This window comes from Sminthopsis crassicaudata, chromosome 4 (genome assembly GCF_048593235.1).
Source record: "Sminthopsis crassicaudata isolate SCR6 chromosome 4, ASM4859323v1, whole genome shotgun sequence".
In the NCBI taxonomy this organism is placed as follows: domain Eukaryota; kingdom Metazoa; phylum Chordata; class Mammalia; order Dasyuromorphia; family Dasyuridae; genus Sminthopsis; species Sminthopsis crassicaudata.
This window is the reverse complement of record NC_133620.1, coordinates 98,141,474-98,152,391: the sequence shown is the minus strand read 5'-3', so window position 1 is coordinate 98,152,391 and position 10,918 is coordinate 98,141,474. Positions and strand designations below refer to the sequence as shown.

Sequence of the window (10,918 nt, the reverse complement as noted above, 5' to 3'; positions counted from 1 at the left end):
AAGCTTGTATTTCCATAGATTATAAATTCCACAAGGGCAAGAACTACCTTCATGACTTCTGTTAATTCCTCCAATGCAAATTAGACTATTTTGATGAATTTATGCATCATGAATTATTGTTTTTTTGAGTGAATAGACCCTGATAAACTATACATTCCCCTAACAACCACCTGATGGAGTAGGTAGTGAGCGTGGTTGATATAAATTTAATTCAATTCAACAGACTTTTCCTTATTTCATTAGAGAGAGTTCAAAGGACTGGAAGTCTTCTAGTCCAGCTCTCCTGACATGAGTCAGAAAAGTAACTTCTCCCTATTTTTACAGCTCTTTACACAATGAAGCCTGAGCTCAAGCCAAAACTTACCCGACACCTCAGTGCCCCTTTCAGCAGCAAAATGGGATTCCCCAATGGAAAGGATGTATTGTAGCTCCTGAGCCGTAACCCTGAGCAGGTTGTGGTGTGTTTACATGGAGGATGCTAAGAGCGGTTTCTGTAGTGTCAGCTAAGGCAATATCATGGGGCAGCCACATGGCTCAGTAAATAGAGTGCAAGTGATTGCCCCCTGTTTGCTTCAGCTTCCACTTCTGTAAAAATGAGCTGCAGAAGGAAATGGCAAGCCATTCCAGTGTGTCTGCCAGGAAAACCCCAGTGGGGTCATGAAGAATCAGACATGACTGGTACAACTAAACAACAGAAAAGCAATAGATAAGACAGAAGAAGAAATGTTTACAGAAGATTCTGGAGCCAGTTGTAAATGATTTGTTAATAATTAAAAATATGTGACTTGAAAAGTTGGTTGCTCATATGAGAGCAAGGAATGATAGCCTTGGGATCCATAAAATATTAAAAAAAAGATATCAGAAGGAAGCTTTCGATGAGTTCGGAGGCTCCTTCAGGGACAATGTACACAAAGGCCTAGTAAATATACACACCCTTGTAACACTTGCCACTGACTCCTACACTGGGGCTTGTACGGAGCATTCTTTGCCATGGCAGCCTGTGAGCTCCACAAAAGCACATGGGCTGAAAAGGCATGGATGGTTTTCATTGGGCACTCCTGGAGGGTCAAAAGGAAGCCCCATAAGTGTCCAGCTGAGCATCAAAGTAAGTATCAAGGAGGAACTTGCTCTGTATGGGATTTCTCCTGGGTTCATCCCAGCCCTGTTCTGCATCTTCCATTCTATCACTAGCCCGAGGCACGGGGGCATTGATTGACTTACTGAAGTGTGTGTCCGAGCCGGGTCATCCTGGTTCAAAGGCTGCACCACAGATGCCCTGTATCTGGGAGACATGGGAAGTCCTAAATAGGGAGTCTTGGACGTGAGACCACACCCCCATTTTACAGAAAAGCAGCCCCGGCTGGGAAGGCACAGTTACTGTCAGAGGGGGTGACTGAGTCACTGAACTACCTGAGGCTTAAATCTGGAGGGAGGCACACTGTATGTGAATACCCACAAATCTGTGTGATTCTGCCATGTTGTATCAGTTCTAGAGGGTTCTAAGACTTGATCTTGGGCCAAACCTTGGAGGGGTTGGGTTTGCCTAAATAAAGCAAAGAATTATGGAAAGTGTGGAAGGAGCAAGCACAAGATAGTCGGCACATAAATGTGAATTAGGATTCAATGGAGTTGTAAGGTTTGCTGAGCCCAGCGACCCAAGACATGAAACGACCTAGAGCATGCGAGGAGCGTGGTCATCATCCCCAAAGAGCCAGGGGCTCTTCTGTTTCTCCCGGAAATTAACTTGACAATACTGGGGACCTTGGAGAGGAGGCAGCCTTCCTGAAGATCACCTTGGCTCCATCGCACTTCCATGATGATGGTTATGTCATATTCCTCTCTACGACTATAGGCTCTGTTAGGACTTGTCTTTCTTCCCTTCTCTCCCTCTCCTCTCTCCCCTTTTCTCTCCTTCCTCTGCTTTTTCTCAAAGCAAGGTTAAGTGAAGGCACGGCAGCTTATTCCCCTCCCATCTCACTGATTTCAGTTCAGACATTTTTCAGTCATGGCCCCATTTGGCATTTTTATGGCAATGATACTGGAGTGTTTTGCCATTTTCTTCCCCAGTTGATTTGACAGATAAGGAAACTGAGGCACACAAGATTAAGTAACTTGTCTAGAGTTACACGCCTGGTAAGTGTCTGAGGCCGGATTTGAATTTGGGTCTTCTTGATTGCAGACTCTGCACTACGACACCATCTGGCTCCTCGAGAGGAAGATAAGTGAAGGCCCTAACGTCACTCAGTGAAGTTCAGAATATAAGGGGGAACTCGGCTAGATTCTCGCCCTTGGTGATAACTTTGAGATCATAAGAGTGACCATCTAGTGTTTTTATAGTTGAGGAAACTGAGGAACACGGGGTTCAAGGGACTTAAGTGGAAAACAGGATCTGAGCCCAGATCCCAACATGGTGCACTCTCATTGTTGCATATCACATGGTCATGGCTAATCAGAAACTCCCCTGGTCAATTTAAGTTCACAGAGTGGCGAGGGTTTGGTTATATGCCATTATTTGGAAATGGGTTGATGGGATGAATTATATGTGCTCTCAACAACATGGATGTGTCAAAGAAAAACGTGGTCCAGTGGTGGGGGTTCCACAACCCCAGCCTTTTTTAGGGGAGAGAGCTCCTAAGTATTCCAGCTTTATGGTTCCTGATGTAGCAACAAGCTGAAATTCTCAGATTCAGCTTATTATGAGGAAGGGGAGAGTTTGCAGGTAGCACCACCCTCCTGCAGAGAGAAGGATCACACATGTGGGCCCCCTGCCAATGGAGTAACAAAGAAGTGCATCCCTAACACGAAGAAGCCAAGGGCCTGGAATTTGTTCTCCACTAGTTCTATAATAGGCAAGATGAGCTTGGGATAGTATTTCTCTCTTAGATAACCCAGCCCTTCAAGATCACAGTGTTGTATATCTATATGGATCTCTGAATATACATACATACATATATATATATAACCCTCTCAAATTAGCAGGCTGTAATCTGGCAAAAGTCTAAAGACTTCATGGGCCCCTATTGGGAAGGGAGGACTCACTGAATAAGAGAAATTTATAGGCTTTATGGGCTATCAAGATCTTATATGAACTTTGCATTTTTCTTTGGGGTGGAATAAAGTTTGTCTTGCACCTATTTTGTATTGTTATTTTGAGTGTTTGTATGGGATCTGAAGACTCTTTACTTACATGAAAGATGAAACATGAGTTATATCCAGAGATTTCCCAGACAACACTGGGAGCAAAATAAATCCCAAAGTTGTGATTTGAGATTCAGGATTGGATTTACTCTGTGTAAACTCACAACCCGGGCAGCCAAACCACAGGTTATACATATACTGTCCGTGATATCTATCTGGAGCAGACAATCGTTACCTCATTGCAGGTGGAAAAATTTAGCTTTCATTCAAGGCCAAAGCACTTGGAACTATTTATGCACTTTGATTTATAGTCAACCCTAAACCTTTGCCAGAAATGCAGTAAAAACCCATCTCTACCCTTTTCTCCTCCCCACCCCTCGTTCCTCCATTCCCAACAAAAAGGCCCCAAGTACTGCTGGAGTGGCTGACCGTCTTCAGCAATGTCATCTTCTCTGTTCAATCTATTCCTCTTACACTCACACATACGATCTTATTATGGCAAAGTGGAAACAGTTCTAGCTTTAGGTAATTTGGGTGGGTCCACAGGAATTAATTACAAAACATTAAATGAGATCTTTATTCTGAAGTTTAGAGGATTTATGAGTTTATTTGAGGCTCTTTAGAGCAAGGTTGTAAGAATTGCAATGGTCCTTGTGAATTTGAGGTCCAGAGAGAAAAGCAGCTGGAACTAGATCACACAGGATGCTGAATCCAGTAATCTTGACCCCCGTTCCTTAGATTTATCTTCTGTGACTCGGAGCATTTGTTCCCTCCGGCTGAGGCACTGTCCCCAGAGCCAAATCTGCAAGGCGGCTATTATTTACATAGGTTTTAACCTAGAAGGGGACCAGGGTTAGCTACTTGCCTTCCAGCTCCTCTCTGATGAGCATCTCCATCACCCACATTGCCCTCTAGTGAGAGAAAAAATATTCATCTATTTTCAAGTTCTTATTTTTTTCTGACCCATTTACTCTTTAAAGCTCCAGGGAGCCCCAAGTATACTGCAGACACCCTTTTCATCAAAATCCTTTCAGTGCCCCCAAGAACTGTTTGGGGGAGTATGGGAATACAGAGGAGAATCAAAGAGAATCCTGTCTCACTGAATGAGGTCAAATGGGTTTTCTACAGTCATGGAGATGAAGGGACGAAGCATTCACAGAATGTTAGAGGTGGAAGGAGTCTCAGAGATAAACTAGTTTAATATCTATTTTACAGATGAGGAAACGCAGGATAAGGGTCTGTTCAGGTACAGGTTGAACTAGACAGACTCAAAGATCTGATTGTGAGAGATTTGCTCAGGAAAACACTCTAGACAGATGTAAGGCTCCAGGCTCCCAAGCCAGGGTTTCTTTTCACTATGCCATTTGCTTTAGTCAGTTCTGATCTTTCTGTTTTGAAGTAGAATTCCCAGTGATCCTGAGACCTATTACCTAATTTCTAGGAGCAGGTCTAAATCTGAGTGTTGCTTGAAAATTAAGTGTCTTCTCTTACTGCTAGTTAGTGGCTAGAGGGCAGTGTGGTATAGGGAAAGAATGGTGAATCTGGAGTCAGTGACCTAAATTAGCAAACTGACTTTGGGCAGAACATTTCATTTCTCTGGATCTCAGCTACTTTTCTGCAAATCTGATTAAATGGTGGTTAACATCCTTTTTGCCTCTAAAACAGATATAGAGCCCCTATCTTCTTGGAGAGTAGCTTTTAAGACATGGGAATGTCATTTTCCACCTACATTCATAGATATTAATTGTTCATTACTTATTTTATTTTATTTTATTTTTCTTTTGCTGGATCATAGAATCGATTCTGGAAGAAATCTCTGATTATTCTTCCTTTTACCTAAAAACTACTTACATTTACTTGGGATTTGGGGAGGAGTTGACTTCCAAGGACTATTTTAAATGCTAGGAGACATAACTTAGTAAACTTATGATTTAGATGATGTTTAACCTTGTTTTATTCATCCAAACTTTTTCTTTTGGAAAGTAGCATTTCTCCCAGCTATGATTAGGGCTTTTTTTTTTTTTTTAAGACATCTTAAACATTATTTTTGTGGTTTATCTAAGGGACATTTAGAAAGTCAAAAGAAAAATGAAACATTAATTCAATTAAGTGTTAAAACTACATTTCTGTTCACCAAGACATACACTTGGTAAAAGAAGGTACAAGAAGGAGACCTTCAGTGGTAGAAATTGGATGTTAGGTTTTAGAAACCATCTACTCAAATTAAAATACTTGAAGGGGATACAATCCAGAGACGTGTTTAATCATTGTTTACTTAATTGTCAGGAACAATGCAAACTACTAGGGAGTAGAAAGAAAGAGAAGTTTGATGGAAATAATGATTTTGTGACTTAAAACCTGTAAGCTAGAAAAAAGTTCAGTACGTTGGAGCTGTTTAATGTCAATACATTGGCTGAAGCCCAGTTCATTGGACACCAATTCTTTCCTATTTGTTATATTTACAATAATTGGGCATCCGAAAAGCTTTTTATGCAGACAAAAATCTCACTAGGAAGAAGCAAAGACAATTTAAAAGGGGGTAGAGAATAGGAACTATGAATAAATACAGAATAAAAATGAATTATTTAACTCAAGGCTGGAGTGGTATGGGCATAGGGGCGACTGTTGTGAAGAGATTTGTTATCAAGAATAAAGTGACCATTATTTATTCCTTCCCCCAAACTCCTTAAGAGAAAAGGATAACAAGAAAACAAATGGGGGACAAAGACAGGGGATTTAAGCTAGAGAATGCTGAAATAATAAAATTGGTGGAAGTTATGGAATTTATGAGATCTTTAAGACAAAGAGGCTCCATCCGTGATCTGTTCAGATGGGTTTGATTCCTTTCTGCTTGAATTGTTGGGAAATGATTACCTTTGAAGTTCCATTATCGTTCTGGGATGAGTATCTTCAGCCACTGATGAATCACTGATTGAAGTGCCAAAGGAAAAACAGATACCTTTGAAAACAAAGCCACCTAGTCAGTAGCTGAAGAACTAGTGGTGTTGGAGTGGAGGAAGGTAGGTAGGGATATATGTCTGCTCCCATCCTTTACTTTTCCTGCAAGAGAAGCCTGAGGGAACAGAGAGCAGGGATGCTGAACTGCTGATTAGATTTATAACCCAGATGCTATTGGTTCTGATGAATTAAAAGAACATTAAAACCGTAGCCTGGGACACTGCATTTTTCATTTACCTAAATTGATTGCAGCATAGAATCTCTTAACAGTGTCTGAGAAGACAGGTTTGCTTTATCTAACCCTGGGTTTTCTGGAGTACTTAGAAAAAGTTGGGGCACTAGATTGATTGGGGAATTTGATTATCAAGACAGGAAGCAAAGCATGCCTCCTTAAGAAACTAATATTATCCAGACACATGAGCCTAGGCATATTCTGTGAATAGGAGGCTTCACCTTATACTTTAGTCAATCATCCTGATGGAACAAATTGAATCTTGTTAGAATGAAAACTATGAGAGAGAGTGTGGAGGAATTGATTAGCACAGTGGCAAGGTAGAAAGAACATTGGACCGGAGGTCAGGAGACCTGGGTTCTAGTCCCAATTCATTCATCCAGCATCGATTTAATACTTACTATGTGCAAGACATGTGCTAGGCACTGGGAGTAGCAAAACTGCTGTCCAGAAACTAACAATATAACGGGAAAGATAAGTATGCAAAGAACTGTGCAAGAAAGAAGGAGAGTGTAAAATCCTGTGAGAAATCTGGAGCAGATACAGATCGCCATTCAGTGGCAATGAAACCAGGTGGAAAGAAAGTTCAGCAATCGTGTATTAAATACCTACCACAAATACCTGCTAAATTTGGGGGGATACAAAGACAAAAACCTACACATCCCTACACTGAGGGAAGCTTTATTGGGGAAAAATAATATGTACAAAAAAACAAATACAGAATAATTTCATTAGGGAAATGCGCTAGCCAAATGGAGTGGGGTAGGCTGCATAGCAGAATGTAGCATTTTAGCCAAGTCTTAAAGTGCTTCCTTGGCAATTGGTGGCTTAGTGAATAGAGTTAGAAAGTTAGGAACCCTGGGTTCAGATTTTGTCTCAGTTTTCTCATCTATAAAATGAGCTGAAGAAGTAAATGGCAAACCAGTCCAGTTACTTCTGCCAAGAAAACCTGTGAAGAGTCAGATGTGACTGAAATGACTGAACACCAACAACAAATGAAGTAAGAGAAAGAGCTGGACAGGTAGCGATTAGTGGTGTGGAGGTGATTAGCATATATACATTCTAGGAATGGGAAATAATGTGAATGAAGGCACAGATATTATAGAATCTTAGATTAAGAACTAAAAGAGAACTTGGAAGTCACCAAATCCAAACCCTTCATTTTTCAAATGAGAAAAAAGGCTGAGAGAAGTCAAACCCAGGACTATAGAGTTAGTGTCTAAGACAGGGTATGAACTTGAAGACCAGCAAGAAACAGAATGAAAATTGGAGTAGTAGGGATAGAAAGAAATCACGTTTGTCTGGATCACAGAAAATTTGGATTAGATACCAGATGAGATATACCAGAATGGTACTAGTTTGTGAAATGCCTTGATTGCTAGAGTTAAGGTTTTATTTTATTAGGTAGGCCATAGGAAGTCATTCAAAAATTTTAATTAGAAGAGTGATACATTAAGAAGACTATAGAAGAAAGAGTGTGAAGGATAGGGAAGAGACTGGAAAGCTGTTACTGGGTCCATTTGAATAAGTCATTATTCCTTTCTAATCCTGTTTTCTCACCGGGGGAAAAAAACAACCACATGAAAAGAACTGGATGACCCCTTAGATCCCACTTAGCTGGGAAATGTTGTGATGCTAGACACATCCTCAGTGATAGATAGCCAACCCAAAGATGGCAGGTCACAAGAATCATCATAATTAAAGGACACAATGAGTATCATCTAATGAAGACTCATTCTTTATTAGTTTTACTTTCTCCATATTTTCTGTTTCAGCCTCAGGGTTATCTCTGCTCAGCAGCTGGGCAGTTTATGCCAGCAACTTCCTCACTAGAGCTCTGGGTTGAGGCAACTTCAATCAGATTTAGGATTTCCCCAGTGTTTTCCATCACCCCCCTCTGTGACAGTCTCATAAATAGCTACTCTCTCCCCCTTGCTCTGGGTCAGGCTGATGAATCTCTCCATGGGCTGTCACATGCTTGAGAATTATTTGCAAGGTGACTTTCTACAAATCCATTCTGTACTCTATTTCCACATGCCCTGAGATCCCAATTCCTCCATGAAACCCTGGAGGGCAATCTTCTTGACCTTGTTATCCCCAACTGCAGGGAATGAAGAGTGACACTTCTTGATGTTCTACAACAAAAGGAGCCTTCATTATTGAGTTCAAAGCATTTGGCATTCTTTGGCGCTTGATTTCCATTCAGTTCATGGTTAAAAAAAAAGTTATAGCACCACGCTTATTGCTTTCCTGCCTCTTTTCTCCCAAGCCCTTGCCAGGCCACGTTGATATGGCTTGAGCTCCACATTTGCTGGATTTGGAGTCAGGAGACCTAGATCTAACTTGACCTGGGTGCTAATTAATGGTGTGACACTTGGCAAGTCACTGGACTCCTCAGAGCCTAGTTTCCTCATGTGCAAGATAGCGTAATAAAACTACTATCTACTTCAAGGGAGTTGAGAGAAAAATGCTTTTACAAAGCTCTTAGTGTCACATAATTACAAGCTATCGATATTTTCCTGCTTCGGGACTTCCCTTTTTCCCCACTCCCACTTTTCTCTTTTTCTCTAAACTTTGGAATAAACTGGGTGGGGGTGTCTCACCTACTTTCCCTCTTTGAAGAGACTTTTTCTCTCTTCTTTTTCCATTGACCAGTCCACTGCTGATTCATCCTACTTGGTGCTGTCCCACTTTCCTATCCAGTCCTTAGAAGAAATCTTCCCCCGCGGTAGAGATGGGCAGATACAATCTCTTGACTTTACTTGTCCCTCTTAATGCGTCCCCCAGGGACAGTTCAACATGGCTCTTTTAGCACACAGGAGGATTTAGCCTTTAAATTAGCTTAGGGAAATGAGTAAGTAGCAGCCCTCTCAATCGGGTGGTTGTGGCTGGAGTGCCTTAGGGACCCCAATATAGCTGGGGTGGGGTGGAAAAACTGGGGAATGAGTAGGCAAAAATATATTCAGAGAGGAGAACTCCTGGTTCTTCACCCTAGAAGCACTTAGGTGGTTCAGTGAATAGAAGGCTGATCCCCGAGTTAGGAAGACTAGACACTTTCTGGTTATGTGATTTTGCACAAATCTCAACATACTTTGCCTCAATTTTCCCAGCTATAGAATGGGAATAATAGTAGCGCCTCCTTCCAGGGTTGCTGTGAGGGTCAAATGAGGTATTTGTGAAGCATTTGCCCCGCAGTAGACACCATATAAATTCTAACTGCTATTATTAGGAGTAGAAGTATTATCCTTCTTAGAGGTGGAATGGTAAGGGTCCAGTGGGGACCCTTCTCAGCTCGGGGCTTCAGTTACTTCATTTGCGTAATGGGAGAACTGGCGAGAATGGGCAGGAAAAGGACCTGAAAAAAGCTCAAAATGGGGCCCCAGAGCCCCTCTGGGGAAAAAGGAGTGCCTCCCCCATCCACAGCGTACGCACCCCACTTTCCCCAGCCGTGAGGGACAGCCCCAAAGTCCTTGAGCCGAGCCCTGGAAAAGGCGGCGAGAGCCGCGGAGGCTCACACAGAACAAGCCTGAAACCCAGGGCAGGGGCAGCTTCTCCCCCGGCAGCACCGGCCCCAACTTTCCTCCTCCCCCACACTGCAGCTGCTCCCCCGCCTCTCGCCCATTGATCCGTTCTCCCTCCTTGCCTCCCTCCCACCTCTGGCTCGGGCGCAGACTGCTAAGCTCAGCAAGTCTTGCAGCAGAGACACTTCGGAGCGGAGTTGGGGCAGAGGCAGAGCAAGGAGGGACCGGGTCCCGCGGAGGCGGATGCATCCCGGTTAGACTGCGCGACCGCGGCATTTCCCCAACCCCCCGAGCACCGGGAGCGCCCTTTCTCCCAGCTCCCTGGGGGCTGCACCCCGGTGAGTCTCGTGGGGGGGCACCCACCCACCTCCTCTAAAGTTTCTTCTTGGAGCCGGGGAGTGGTTTCTTCCCGGGGCGGCGGATCGAGGAGCCGCAGAATCGGAGCTTTCCCCTTTGAGGTGGGTGCGGAGGAGCGGAGCCCGGGGTGCCGAGGACTTTTCGCCTGATTGGGAAGGAGTGCCCGTGCACGAGCGGACAGAGCGGCTTTAGAAGTGGGCCCCCCGCAGCCCCGCTTCCTAGCTCCGGGGGTGAGGAGATAGTTCCCTAGTGTGAACCAGGTAGGGCGGCTCAGTCCCAGCATCTCAAGGTGACGGGCTGCAGAGGGGAAAGGAGGCGGGGTCCACACCCCGTCGGGTCCTCTGGCACTCCCCCGGGACCAGGGACCTTCCTCTTTACTCCCCCTTCTCCCCCCCACCCCCGTCTCCCGGGCCCCCGCCGGGACCAAGCCGTCGGGGATGTTTGCCAGCGCCCCCGAGCACTCTGGGGGGAAGCCTGCGGCTCGAGCTGTCAGTGGGATTGACTGAGGGGGCATAGAAGAAGGGAAGGGGCGCAGAGACCCTGAAGTGGGGAAGAAAAGACAGTGTTTTAGGCAATGGGGGATATGTGAAAGTGGGAACTCAAATGAGGTAGGGCACCAAGGAAAAAGGAGATGGGAGACCCCTTGCCCTCTGCCCAAATCCCATGACTCAGCATGTTTCTGCCCCTTCCCAGGTTCCCTTGCCAGGTCTGT

At 44.0% G+C, this 10,918-nt stretch overlaps 1 protein-coding gene across 2 annotated transcripts in view; it reads left to right on the top strand.

Annotated features, from left to right (window-relative positions):
- The first annotated feature begins 10,019 nt into the window (after positions 1 to 10,019).
- The window catches only part of SYT2 (synaptotagmin 2), a 167,450-nt gene continuing 166,551 nt past the window's right edge, over positions 10,020 to 10,918 (top strand). Inside the window, exon 1 of one of the 2 annotated variants that reach the window (XM_074308826.1) lies at positions 10,020 to 10,187. The gene's annotated coding sequence lies outside the window, so the exon portion shown is untranslated. The remainder of the gene's footprint in view (positions 10,188 to 10,918) is intronic. The other variant, XM_074308824.1, reaches the window with a different exon arrangement.